This window comes from Corvus moneduloides, chromosome 1 (genome assembly GCF_009650955.1).
Source record: "Corvus moneduloides isolate bCorMon1 chromosome 1, bCorMon1.pri, whole genome shotgun sequence".
NCBI classification, from domain to species: Eukaryota; Metazoa; Chordata; class Aves; order Passeriformes; family Corvidae; genus Corvus; species Corvus moneduloides.
The window spans coordinates 62949642-62964800 of NC_045476.1; the positions used below are offsets into that span (position 1 = coordinate 62949642).

General features: G+C 38.9%; 1 protein-coding gene and 1 long non-coding RNA gene across 4 annotated transcripts in view; both read right to left on the reverse strand.

Annotated features, from left to right (window-relative positions):
• Positions 1-15159, reverse strand: part of CDK14 (cyclin dependent kinase 14) — a 320374-nt gene that overhangs the window by 294412 nt on the left and 10803 nt on the right. The gene's annotated exons all lie outside the window — the stretch shown is intronic.
• Positions 737-10127, reverse strand: LOC116445690. Its single transcript, XR_004240856.1, has 3 exons — positions 9222-10127; positions 8990-9100; positions 737-8791 (listed from the first exon to the last, which is right to left on the reverse strand). It is a non-coding gene; the product is annotated as an uncharacterized LOC116445690 (long non-coding RNA).

Below are 15159 nucleotides of genomic sequence, written 5' to 3' on the forward strand. Positions count from 1 at the left end.
TTAACAGTAACAGCGGAAAACATTTCTTTCATAAAACCCAGCTGTTCTGGGAAACATGGTGCTCTTAGAGCTGTCAGAGCAGGAGCTCAAGCCTCCAGAGTACTGCAAAGTCAAGGTTAATGCCCTTTCAAAGCATTTAAGTACTGCTGTTTGTAGCAACGTAAACTGAACAACAAGGTATCGTGTGCTGCCCCTGGCTGCCCCGAGTTCATTTCCTTCATAGCAGCCCATCTGGTGCTGCTTGTATTTATGACCAGTACAGGTAACACAGCAATGTTGCTGCTGCTGCTGGTGCTTGCACAGACTCAAGACCTTCTCTGCCTCTCACACTGCCCCCATGATGTAGGCTGAGGGTGGGCAAGAGCTTTAGGTAGGCAAGGACACAGCCAGAACAGCTGACCCCAAGTGACCAAAAGGATATTCTGTGACACATAACATGATTATCAGCCATAAAAACTAGGGGTTTGAACTTTCCAAGGCAGCTGCTGCTCAGAGACTGGTTGGGATCACTACCCGTGGGAGGTGGTGAGTGACTGCCTTTGCATCACTTGGGGGTTTTCTTCCCTTCACTTTTTAAATGGTCTTTATCTCAACTCACAAAGTTTTCTTGCTTTTGCTCTTTCAATTCTTATCTCACTGCAAGGGGGAGGGGAGGGAGGGTGGGAAGGAGGGGTTGGTAGGTGCTTAGCTGCTGTCTGGGGTAAACCCACCACATAAGGTCTTCATTAAAAAGCTCTAATGTAAATATTTGTGAAACGTAAAGTTATCATGCTGCTTAAAATATATTGTTACAGACTTAAACACTCACCACTTGCTGAAATGAAATAGCAGAAGTATCACATTCTCAAACTCTACATATGAAAACAAAGTATTTAATACAACTGCAAGATCATCTGGGCATACTTAAGAACAAAAAGAGATTCTATATTGTAAAGTATTTCCAGAACCCCCATCTTGTAGGGTTCAGAACCCTGGATTACCAAGAAACATCTCTGTGAAAGGAAGCTGTTGTGCAGAGCACCTTTAGGAAGTGCTGCAGGTATTTAAAGTAGATTTTAGTAACTAAACAACCAGGGACAAAACAGAACAAGTTTAGTATTTCTTCACAATAATACTGTAACTACAGTTTCTGTTCCAGTGTTATGCAAATATGGGCTACAACTGTAAATTATAACACTTCTGGAATGAGGCTGCATGCCAACAGAAGTGCACACCCTATTCTTTCTTTCTTTTACCTTTATATTTGGGAAGAAAAAAACATGTCCTTATAAAGGAGAGAACATTGGCTAATATTTTGGGCTTCTGTATTTCTTTAAATTCCAAGCAGAACTACAAGCCTCCAGCCTCCCTTGTTTTCTAGGTACTTTGTACATGATTATTTTCTAAAATATCCAAATGGGAGCCCAGACAAAACGGCCTACTGACGTTTCTTCCAAATTAATTATTTTCTTTCAGATGAACTTTTTGTATGCCACTTTTCTACACAGAGGTGTCCTATTGCATACTTATGAACTCATGGAAATGTTGAAGTTAATGGCAGGGCTGTCAGACCCCAAACAGAGGAAGCACAAACTGCACCACCACTGCAAAAACTCTACAGAGTGGAGATAAAAACTAATGTTATCATTTGAAAAAAAAATATGCTAATTTGAGACAAGCAGTACTCTGAAGCATAAACACCAACATAAAGAAAAGAGGAAATGAAACTGATTCCACAAAAATAGACATACAAAGCAGAAAAATGAAGCTGACACATACAATAGCCTGTGGTATATTACTATGAGAGCTACAGGCAAGATAACTGAACTATTGTACACAAAAGATTCTGAAATACGGATGATGATAAGCACAACTTTAAAAAATATGTCGAAACTTATACATAATCTTTATTAAATATAAAGCATTATCACATACCAAGTCAACAAAAAAAAACCCCAGAAAATTAGCCTGGTCAAAAAATTTCCACTTTTTTTGTAGGAGCATAATGGTTTCTGGAAAGATGCCCTTAAGAAAGGATTTTTCAGAACCAAAATTGGACCTAGCTGTCTCATCTCTGTAAAAGAGAATATTATCTGGTGATCACAAAACACAGCTGGGCTGTATGATATGCATGCTGAAACTCTATCAGCTTGTCTAGAGTGGGCTGGACCTTCTTTAAGGAGAGAAGAGAGGAGGCCTTTCACCCTGTTACAGACAAAAAAGGGATCTGAAATCTCAGTACTTTGAAGAATAGGTAAAATGTTTGTTTCCCAGCTCAAAGAGTAAGGCATACTACACTTCTACAGTAAAGGAGCCTTTACTCACAACTCTTCCCTGGTGTTAAACAAAAGAGCACATACATATATACACAGGAAAAATGCCCACAGTGGTATCCAAACTCGCAGGAAACAGAATACAAACAAATTAAAGCAACAAGTCCCTGTGGTCCCATCTGGAAATACTGCACAGGAAATCCAAGTTGTAAGGTGAAACTATTCTGACTAGGAATGCAAATAGAAATTAAATAGAAAACAGTTTAGTTTTAATAGAAAACAGTTTAGTTTTAAGTTCTTTTAAAATATTTAAGAATTTTCAAGAAGGTAGAAAGAAGACAACTTCATAATAAAACACTTGCTTTTCATTAGCATTTTTGTGAGGTTTGTAAAATCTCTAGAGGATGTGTTGCCTGAATATGAAGTCACATTTTGAATACTGTGTAAGTAATAAAACATCTTCCCCTCCCTCGGAAACACCCAGATCTGTCACTATAGTCCAGTTTTTCTTCACTGTTCTGCTCTTTACTCTCTCCAGGCTATTCTGTGATTGATTAGTCAGCAGCTCCAGCTCTCTTCTAAGAGACAACTCATTTCTGCAAAAAGAATTATTTTCTTCTCTTCATTTATGCCAGGCATTTGAGTAAGATAAATCAGAAACTGCAAAAGATGAACCAGTACAAAGCCAAGACTACACCTGGAGTTTTGCCAGCAAAAGTAGCATTGTTTAACAAAATTACCCCTAAGAAACATTACCATGTCACTGTGATTGTTATGTGCCCCTAGCTCCAAACATAAAAATGCCAATATTGGATGAAACCACCCAGCCAGTACGCTTTCTATGTCTCTCAACAGATAAGCTCTGTGGTTTCTGTTGAGGGAGTGCACATACTCTTCCAGTGAGAGTCACCTCCAGATGTTTTCCATTTGTCCCCTCCTCCAGCATCTGCTCTGTTGCTCAGACATGCTTCACTGTCCCACATCTTGGGGAAAAAACTCACCCCCACCCCAAGCCCTGCAAAGGCTTTTACCCTCAGAACCAGTCCTGAAGCACCTTTACTGCAGGAAGGCAGAAACAGCAACATGAAGCAATGAGGTCAGTTCAGTAGAGCTCTCCACAAAAACTTCCCTCTGCCAGCTTAATTCTTTTTTTACTCAACTCGTCCACATCATGCATAGTTTTGCGCATCTGTCATAATTCTCCTTGGTGGTCTTTTCCAGGCTTAACAATCCTAATCTATTTGCTTTCTCCTTACAACACAGCTGTCCCATAATTGCCCTACTTAGGTTGTCCAGTTTCAGCAAAGCCCTTCCAAGAAGGACTCCAGAAGGCACCTTGATAGATTACCAAAGAGAGAGCAAAGAAAACAGTGACACCTTCTGTAAAGCCATGCAAAGGAAGAAACATTCTTGACTCCCTCTACTTTCACCACCCCAAGTCCTTCAAAATGTCAAGCTACAATCAGAGAAGGAGCACGGCTACATGTCTCTCATCTAGAAAAGCTGAGAACACACCAGCAACATAGCTGCTAGCTTCCTCTTCCAAATCCCTCTGGTTAACATGAGGGAAATAATTTGTATCAAGTAAAGACGGTAAAGTTTATATGCAATAGGTATAACAGGATTCAATGAGCAAGTAAAGACCCAACGTATCTAACACTGGATATCTGTAGTTTGAATGTATTGTGTTAGAGACAGAAATTAATTTATCCTGCACTTGCATTCATGTTTGGCTACAACAGTTTTGTATAGCCTTAGAATAAATACCAAAAATTCCCTTTTACTTGAAAGCAGATTTGTGTTTATTACTTTAAAAGATTGAAAGTCATCATGAGTATTTCCAATATCCTCTGCTACTTCTTGAACATTCGCTTCTTTAAAACCAGCCAATTTTTTAAAATTATATATAGTCAAAGATGAATGCAGAACGAGATAGAAAACTCATTTTCTTAGAATAAGCCTAAAGAAGAATTCATCTGCTCATATTAAAGCATAACATAACAGGACTTAGTAGTGGGGGAGAAAAATGATGGGGGGAGATACCTATGCATGCATCAAAGCTTCACTTTAATAGGTAAAGAAAACAGGTATCAGGCTGAAGCAGCATTAAATAGAGACTTCATAAGGAAAACTTAAGTACAGAAGAATTTTAATTTCCTCTCCCAAGATTTCTGTAACACACCTTTTTTCTTCCAAAAAAACCTAAACTAAACCTGAAAGACCAGTTTACATATCTGCTGTGGCTGCAAGGGACAAAAAAATTTATGACATGACTTGTACATTGTCATGTTAATCACTTCTGCACTTCTTGCCAGCAATCAATCAAGGCTGCTAACATTTACCTGAGCAATAACCATTGTTTTCAACAAGAAAAATTACTACCTTGTGCCCATTTTTCTTATTAAGTATCATTTTACAAATTAAGGCTTTGATTCTACGAGTATGCACATTTTTGACAAGTTCATGTATTTCCCTGGAAGCCAGTGAGGCTCTCAGCACACAAAGCACAGAGCACTTCATGATTTGCAACAGCTTTATTAAGAATTTAGGAACCAAATACTAAAATCTACTTCAGTTAATAATATGAATCCAACTGAGAAATACATGGTAACTTGCTTATTAGAAGTTATTTAAAACTCTGACCCCATCTAGGTTAGAACAGTAGGGTTTTGAAATGTGTTTTTGTGATCAAATTCAAGAGATTTCTCAGTCTATCTGAAAAGGGAGAAGAATAACAGACACAGCAGAAGATTAAAGAGGGATAACAGAAAACAGGGAATGATGAATTTGAGGACTCTAATATTTAGGCCCTGCCCATATCTTCCTAAGTAATAAAAAACAAAACAGTAGTCAATACTAATTTTCAAATCAATCCAGAGTAAACAATAGGTTTATAGCTCACATTAGTTCTAGAGAGACCTTTATGATGTTTTTAGTGGCACAGCACATTAATTAGAAATGTCAAAATGCACCTCAACATTGGTGCTTTGTTTTCCATTTGTCTCGGTTGTTAACTTTGGCCATTAAGACAAAAAAAATCCAAAACCAAACAAACAGCAAAAAAACCCCTCTGCTTTAATGACCACAATTCACTAACCCATAGCTGATTTTTCATGATGTGTTTTGGGATTAATTTTTTAGTATTTTACACACCAATTAACTAGTTTGGGAGAAAACCTTCTCCAGGGGACCATTAATTAATTACAGACATATTGTTTATTAATGCATATTTTTCTTTTCCAAAACTGTGCAGCAAGAGTGAACATAATTTACTCCCTTCTCTTAAAAACTTAATAATAAATCTGTTTTGCTGCACACTTAATTACGGCCCAGTTTTAAAGCATCCCCCACCTTGATCAAGCAGGAGCCTAAGGGTACCATCTTCTAGCACAATGCACACAGTCTTTTGAACTATTCTACTGAAGGAGTTTGGTGCTCAGGACAGAGCTTCATGAACAAGTTTGCAAGATGCACATCATCCTGCTATTACGAAATGGCAACAATTCCGTATGTATGCAAGCTAATACAAGGCACTTCACCTCTTAAAGGGCAAACTGAAAAAAAAAAAGGAGTAAAAAAGTAAAATAGTAAAATATGTGGTCATGTGCCAGTCTTAGGCAGAAAAATGAAAAAAAGGTATGCCACTCTTTCAGAAATAGAGGTCATTCAGCTGTGCTTTGTTGATGTTGACAGCAGCTTTATGCATAAGCAAAGAACTTACAGGTACAACACAGCCTTTTCAAATTAAGAATATAACCCTATTATCATCAACTCACAGACCCCTTCCTAGAAATCAAGCATTAGACCCCGAAGTGTTAAAGCCAAAATTACAACCAGGAGTACTGTTGACAGCCAGTATGATGAAATGAGTAATTCTGGCTAGACTCTGGTTCCCCAGCTTTTTTTCCACAGGATATTTCTTAATGCTAATGCCAATTCCAGAACTGGAAACATTGCAGGAACAAGTCCATAAGCAGAGCAATTCACCATAAAAAGCACTTAAAGGCCACATTTCAGATCAAGAATTGAGAGGTTTCAACTAGCCTGCATTTGCTCCACACAACTCCATATAAAGTTAGAAATATATCTAAGGAATAAGTAAATGTCAAAACCAAGGAAAAAAATTGCACACAGCAGTAGTAAGTGTGATGGGATACTCCCCCTTCCCCTAGGTTTGTGGAGGAAGAACTACATGTTAAGAAAAGCACCTCCCTTCCTACCCTACTGCCTAAACCCACTACTAACCAGAAAAAAAGTTTCTCACTCTTCTCTAATGCTGTCCCTCTCCAGCTTTCCTAGTGTCCTTTTACAAAGAGAATACTCAAGACATGGTGCAGAATTCCCTTTATTTGACAAAGCTTATTTTTGACTCTGACACTTTTGGCAGCAAATGTTTCCTCTTTCCAGAAAAATCAATCTGGAGCCCCAAAATGACTGCGCACCCACTACGAAGGAATAATTCCAGACAAAAGATGCTTTATTTCTGTAGGAAGCATGTGGTTCTTTTAAAGGTTCATAAATACAGGTGGTTTCCATGTATAGGTTACTTCCTCAGAGCCTCCTGTTTTTGAAACTAACCTCTCGGAAGAGCAGGGAGAAGAGAAGCTTAAGCACACATATTATGCATATTAATAAAAGCAAACAGGAGCCCCCTTTTTTGTAATTCCTCATGGAAACAGTTGGTAAGAGGAAAAGCTACAGATGCCTATAAGAGGAAAAAAATTCAAACTGCAGCAATAAGATCTGTGTTGCTTGCTCCTGAGTACCAAGTGTTGGGATTTGGGGAGGGAAAGAAACAGAAGGACTTTTCCAAAGGTGTCTTTGGCGGATGAGCAGTGGATAGGAATGAGTTTCTAAAGGTAAACATGTTATTACATATGTTTCTAGAGAATCTTCCCATTTAGATTTCTTCTAAGCTTTTATAAACAAGTGGTTCAAAAAAGTATCTCTTATAGTCTTTATAGCACTTGGACCTCAATTATTTGCAGTGTACCATATGGAATCACATATGAAGCAAATCACTTCTCCTTACAGAAACAATTAGAATATTATAGGTGATCACATATGACAAAACTAACAATAACTCAATTGCATGTGACACAAGCAATGCGAAAAGCTTCCAAACAATGCAGAAAGAAAGCAGCCTGTAAAAAAAGTTCACGAGTCACAGAATGGTGGAGGTTGGAACGCTCCTCTGCAGGTCATCTGGTGCAACCCATCTGCTCAAGCAGGGCCACCTAAATCACAGTGCACAAGAGGGGCAGGTTGTCCAGATGGCTTCTCCACAGATGGTGACTCCACCACCTTAATGGGAAACTTCTCTTTCTGCTTGGTCACTCTCACAGTGAAAATGTGTTTCCTGATGTTCAGAGGCTTTCAGTTCCCTGTCTCAGTTTATGCCCACTGCCTCTGGTCCTGTCACAGGGCACCACTGAGAAGAGCCTGACTTTGTCTTCTCTACTTCCTCCCATCAGGCATTGCTAAGATCCCCCACTGTACCTTCTCTTCTCAGTCCCAATTCTCTGTCATTCCTCACAGGAGAGATGCTCCAGTCCCTTAATCACTTCAGTGGCTCTTCTTCATGTCTTATACTGAGGAACCCAGAACTGAACTGTACTGCAGATGTGACCTCATCAGTGCTGAGTGGAAGAGAGGGATCACCTCCCCTTCACCTGTGGGCAACACTCCTCCCAGTGCACCCCAGGATACCAGCAGCCACCTTTGCAGCAAGGGCACATTGCAGGCTCACATTCAACTTCATGTCCACCAGGATCCCCAGGTTCTTTTCCACAAAGCTGGTCAGTTCCCAGTGTAACAGGTTCTAATAAACAGGGTGGTCTGAACTTGGAGACTGAGTCTCTTTTTTTACTCCAGGTGAAATTCTGCCATCCGAATACCCAGTTAAAGGCCATAGTAAGTGACACAGGGTTTATTCTGGATGCTGCTGTCTCTCGGAGTGGCTCATACCATTAGTGACACACCATGAGTGCAAGTTATGTGGTCCTGAGGCAAAATGGTGATGTTGTGAATGGTGACAGTTCAGTCTAACTTCTTCCTGATTAAGTATCTATTTGAAATCTTGAAGAAGGCTAAGAAGCAAACTCAGATTGTAATTAATATATTCCAACTGAATATCTCCCATTCCATCTATGTTCCTTGGCACAAGGAAAAAGAACTACATTTTCCATTTTTTACCTTCCTCTCCAAGAGGCCTTCTAATTTTTTTCACAAGCAGTAGAAACTGAACAAGGAAGATAGCCATGGCATTTTGCCAAATCTTAACAATAAAACAAACCCAATTCACATAGGCTTCCAAGATAAGGGTCCACTCACAGTAGAACATCCAAAGTCTTGCATCACCACTGAACCCCAGGAGTCTCTTGAAATCACCTCCTCAGCAGTGAGTATTAAATATACTCATGAGCCCGGCTGGGTCCCAGGGGCATAGGTTCACACTGGTGTCCTCTCTGAAGCTTAACTGGCAATACCAAAATGAAACATCACTTTGACTGTAAAAGTCTACATCATTTCTGCCCCACCTGTGGATGAATGAAATAATTACTGCTGGGAATAAACCTAACAGAGCATCTCAGTTAGAACACTGTCAAAATTCATGTGTAAGACAGAACTTTAAGAAAAAGAGTCTTGTGTTCCATGACAGTATTTCTTCAAATATAATAGAACCTTTTTTCTTTTTTTTTTTTACTTTTGAAGAAACATTTTATTGAATATCATACCTTTTTTGTTGTTGAATATCATCACAAATCTCGTCGTTTGAGCCCATTGTCTATATGCCCATGTAAAATGCATGACTAAGCATTGTCTCCACACCACTGAAAAAACCTGTTCTTAAGATAGAAAAAATATATATGTAATCTAACTCTAGTTACTGCAAACTTACTTTCAAAGATAAAAATACCATTTTCTTACTGATTTGAACAGAAAAAGTCCTGAAGTGCTATAGCATACCTTTTTAAAGGGCAAGCAAATTAGGCACTTCCTTTCATCTTCTCAGAGCTTCTGTCATGGTTTGATGATGGCCAGACAAATCACATGTAACTGAGCCATACCAGAGTAATAACTAACTAAATAAGTGAAAAAAAAAACCAAATCAAAACAACACAATCACTTAAGTATTTCTCCAGATGCAGTCCTCTAGTTTCTGGAATTCTGTGCATCTCCAAAGTCATCAGGAGATGCCTCTAACAAACATCCTGTTTGTATCTGGTTCCTCTCTGTGCCTGAAGAGCTAAAATAAACCATCACTGCTTCTTTCTTTCTTTTTTTAAACAAAAAACTTTTTTTCCCTCCAAACCAAGCAAACCTGCAGTCATCAGAGACTTCCCACATCTAAACAAGCCAGGACATGGTAAGAATGATAATGAATTTGACAAATGGAACTGGCATCATTCTTCGATTGGATAAGCTAAAAAACCTTTTTCTGAGCAAACATAGATTGCTATTTTAACTGTAAAACTGCATCAGTAATTGGCATCGACAAAGGAGAGCAGGCTGGACATCATTTAATAAATCTGTCTGTTTAGAAAGCCAATAAATAAATGAAAGCCATCAACCCACACTTTGTGTGGCTTCTGCCAGTGCCAGCAGCCTCCAGCAGCCCACAGCCCTCTCCCTGCCCACTCCACCCAGGACAAGAACTCCCACCCTGGCTCTTCTCCCCTGCAGCTGACTCAACAACTGGCAAGGAGTTCAGTAGCATCCTTGTCACCACAGACACAGTAACAACACCAGCTTAAGAACAGGACAAATAGCATGAAGGCATACAGTGAATGTGTGTAATTACACTGAGACTAAGCTATAAATGAAAACAGGCACAAACAGGAAAGAAAAGGAGGAAATCAAAGAAGTACATCTGTGCCTAAGTGCTAACCAACAGCTACAGGCACTGTATTTGAACTATGATGCAGCTTTTGTCACCATACTGGTTAAAAGGAAGTAGTTAAAATGAAACCAGAAATTGTTATAATAAGAGGATAAGTAATTACAAAAGATAAAGGAAAGGATGGACATATCATGGAGGGATATGGAGGGAAGGGACAGATGTGTGCATAGGTAGTTTAAAAAAAAATAAAATAAACCCCAAATAAAACAACCAAACTTAATAAAAGAACTTGCAAAAAAAGTAACAAGTGAATATCTTATTTCTGTCAGAAAGCAACAATAACTGTTAATGGAGAGATAAAGATAAAAATAGTTAATGATTAAGCTCTCTAAAAATTTCAACATGTTCTTCTAACAATACAGAAAGGAAAAACACTTAATCTGAGACCATATTTAAGAAAAAAAACACAAGCCAAGATATGCATCCTCTGCACTACTTCTTACAACATACTTGGGATAACAAAAAGTCTTCCAGATCTCAAAGCTGAAGGGCATATCTGACGTAACTAATCACAGCAACTGACCTCAGACAAATTCCTTCAGTGTTGCATTTTCAAGACAGATGACAGAAAACAAGTCCAGGAACAGCACGAAGGCAGCCTCAGGTACAGTCCCAGGATCACCATGCCTGAGTCTCAATGTGCATCTCAGTGGAGAAAAAGGATGGTAAACTTCCATTAGAACGTGCTGAGCGTGATTGTGTATGATAATAATCCACTGGCAACAAGAAGTTTACCCTCCCTAAAAGAAATGGAAGATTCCTCAAACACACATATATGGAAGAACATCTTTTTGTATACATGAGCTATCAAAGAAGTTCATGTGCAAAGAAAAGTCCTGCTGAGTACATGGCAATAAGAAAAATATTGTAAGCCACTGGATTTTCTGGGTTGGAACATCAGTGAATATCTTCCAAAGCTAGTAATGTTTTTATTTCTCAACACTGAAAAAGGTGAACACCTGGATTCTACAGAGAAACTTAATTCAAGTGAAATAACCTTACAGGGTTCCAAACGCAATCAATTCCAGTTGTTACTTAGAATTGGTTATAATGCATTATGTGCTCTCTCAGAGGCCCTGCTTCCATCATTTATCAATAAGTTTTCAGCAGCATTCACACTTATTTTTAGTTATTAAATTACTGCCAATATTTCATATTTAAATAACCTGTAATATTCAAGTTTGAATTTTTAAACTTGATAAGGAGAATTTCCATACCTGAAACGAACATAAGTAGTACTAGCAGGACCCTGACTCAACTGGCTTAGAAGTAGAAAAGTTTGCTGGAAGGGGAAAAAGAATATACAGAAGGAGAGGTGTAAGGTAATAACACTGTCTTTAAGCCTTAATATCATCAAAATGGCATTGTTTTGTATACATTAAATCCATTTTGTTTCAATAAGCTAGTCAGAGCCTGTAATCTCCTTTTTATTATCCCTTCCCAATAATTAACAAGAGATGTCAATTGACTCAGAATTTTGATTACTGTGGATGGGATCCTGCAAATATATTGTTGTCAGTGATATTGTGACACACAGCAGATGAGGCAGCATACATGCAGAATTTCTCAGGAAAGCTAAAATGTAGACAGAGATAATTTTCATTTAGATCCTTTCATGAGAAGAAGATTTAGATATAGTCATATGTCTGTTTGTAGTGTGGCTTGGAAGAAAGAAAAAAAGAACAAAAGCAATAATGTCTAAGTACAAAGTAGATGGAAGAGACAGACCTATCAAGGAAGTGACACAATTATTTCTTGCCTCACCACCAGGAGATTGCCCACAAGGCCAAGAACAAGAAGCAATGGATCACATATATGAAATTTATAACCTTGTTACTCTATTTAATCTATCAGTAAATTACTATATCCTGTATGTCCCAAGAAAATAAACACCAGGATTTACATGTAAACATACTTCATCAAAATAATAATAGCTTACATTCGGACTCCACATTTCTGGAATGCATACACCCTTTCATCTGATGACAAGAAACATCCCAAAATACACATGCACAAGTGAGAGAACTAGGCCTGGAAATTCATTTTGCAGTGTTTCTCTGATAGCTAAAACACTTGTCTGCAGATCACAACAGAGCTATATACGTCAGCATTTTGGCCAAATCCTCAAAAGTCCCTGCTGCAGACATGGATTCAGACCAAGTTCTGCTCCTTTGCTCCGTCCATTTTCAAAGAAAAGTTAAGCAAAGGACACAGGCATATTAACTAGTAACATGAACCCTTCTTCCCTCCAGTTTCTACAGAAGAAAAGGCAGAGAAGGGGGAGAGTAAGCAGGTTCACACTTGACTTAACAACTTTTCTTATGTCATGAAAATACCACACACTTTCTAAAAGGTAAAAGGATGCACTCTCACCAAACATGCCAGGCAGAAGAACACACAACTGAACATATCGATGGTTGGGGCAAAAATTCAAACCACTGCCACTCAACAGATTTAAGGGATGCATCAAGATTAAAGCTCTTTCTCAGCTACAAAAGAGGGCTCTCAAACTTTCATCTCCTAAAGACCAGGTCTATCCCCCAACATTAAGAACAATTCCTGTACTGAATGGGTGGAGTCACTGCCAAGTGAATCTCAAAACCTTCCACGTTGTCTCAGGTTCTACTTCAAAGCCTTGAAACTTACAAAACAAAGCAGCTATTTCATAGTCAGTTTTTCTTGGTGGCTTTCCTGCCACTTCTCAGTTACTTACCAGCTTGCATTGTGGTCACCTAGACCTGGTTCTGAAGTGTCTCACGTCTTCCAGGACCTGATTTATTTCCATGTGCAACATAGCACAAGGAAGTGACAGGAATCCCTGATCACCATATAAATATTAGTAATTCTCTGAGAAATTATGCAAGGTTGCCCCAGAGTTGGGCTTTTTTAAGCCACCAGAAGTTTCACAAACCAGCATTTTTACAGAACAATGCCCCATCTGTCCCACAGAAGGCACATTTGTCCCACAGCTGATGCTACAAGAAGCTTTAGCAGAATGGCAGTATTTGCTGTCTTCCATTCAAGCCCTTAATTCTCAGACTCACCTGAAACACAATTGCCAATATTATCAATCTAGAGGAAACAATTATTCCCTTTAAGCAGATAAGAAAAACTTTATAAGACCTGAAATGCTGGCACTATTCTGCTACAAATGCACACACACTAGCATCACACGCCAGTCCTAAGAACTAGCAACACAATTCAGATTCGTGTTTTTTTGGAATGGCCTCAAAGAGACACAGCAGCAGAGACCAGTAAATCCATTGGGCAAGCTGATGTCTAAGCCACCTGCTGCTAGAGAACCACTGGACCAAAACCAGATCCTCAGTAGTGTAAGAAAACAGTACTGGGGGGAAAAAAGAAATAGAATTGGGAGTGGTAGGAACCCAAACCATCTCCTGAGAAATCTCTGTAAGGTACAGGCTCATGAGACAACATCATCCCCACCCATCTTCCCTCCCAAAGGTGGCAGGCTGGAAAGATCTCTATCAGACCTGCTAACCTAAGAGGGTGGTCCTCCTGCAGGAGGCAGCAGATTACATTATTGAGCCTTTACCTCCCTCTTTTCACCAAAAAAATATTTGCCTGTGTCATGCGTCAAGTAACACTTCAAAAGCAGCAACTTCCAACACGGAGTTGTTATCTTCTGCTGGAATTATGTTTCCACTCATTTGCTTTGTGACAATACATCTGAACAGACACATTTTTCCAGGCACTTGAACCATCTCTGTACACATTTGGCAAAGTAACCTAACCACCAGATGAAGTTTTTCTGACCCAGTTCCCTGGTATTATTTAGAAAATGCTTTGACACCTATACTTCTGGGGTTTTTCTCCAAATTCTGGTATAAGGATTTTTATCTTTCTGTCATACATGCATTTCTCTCTCAAGCTACTTACTATAAATAAAACTGAAAAAAAAATGCAGAAAAGTTATTTAGTGTATTATGCACCTCCTGCATTATGGCATTCAAATGCCTCTTGTTCATGCTTTACAAAGCTTTAGTTTTTTCCAACTACACCCTTTCCTTTAACTGTTCAAAGTCAAAATAATCTCTACACAAAAGTTCTGGTTCTGAGATGGGTGTCCTTTAAACCAAGACATTTTTCAGGCCGACATCCCACAGAGGGAGTAGCCTTTTTATTTGGGGTGAGAGAGACTGTGAGAGTAAGCACATTACAGAATCAAGAAGTAACTTGGCAAAACTCCCTCCCCTTCCACACACTTCCACTTCAAACACACAGAAGTTGTTCCATGAGCAAAATAAATGAAATTTGGCTTTCTCAGAGCTGGAGACTCTAAACATAGTAAGGAGTAGATGAGTATTAAGGATTTTGCTGAAGTCAGAGTATTCATAACACCTCCAACCACATTCTCATATGCTCACAAGAACTTGCATTTCAGCTTTTCCATCAGAGCAGATTCTTATCTCTACCTTTCAGCCAGCTCACATGCTTTTCCACCAAGCATCCAGGCCTCTAGTGTCAGCCAGCTTCAAAGTACTGGGTGAAGTCAGACGGCATTACGCATGCAGCAGGCACAATCACAGTATCCTAATTTCCTAAGAAAGATGGCCTTAAAAAAAAAGGTGCTCTTGATATCAGGAAAAATTAACACTAAAATACAGATAAACAATAGCAATAAAACTCACTATAAGAAGCAATAATCAAAGCAATTCATGTTTATTTTGAGTCTGAAGATTATTTTCTTTTGATTTCATTGTGACATTGATATTAATTTATTTACTGTGCACACACATGAGTGAAGGTCTTAAAACATGATTTAAGTGCTCAGAGAAACGAACAACAGAAGGACAAGAACCAACAGCTTGCGACTGCTGACAATAATTTAGAAATAAATCACAATAGCAAGCAGCTAACCAAAGGAACAGGTTACCACCAGCCCTGAGATGAGTTTTGTCACAACATCAACACTGCCTGTTATTCCAACAAATATGCTACAATTCAGCCACTTCCTATTGGCCTTGATCACTTTGTCACGAA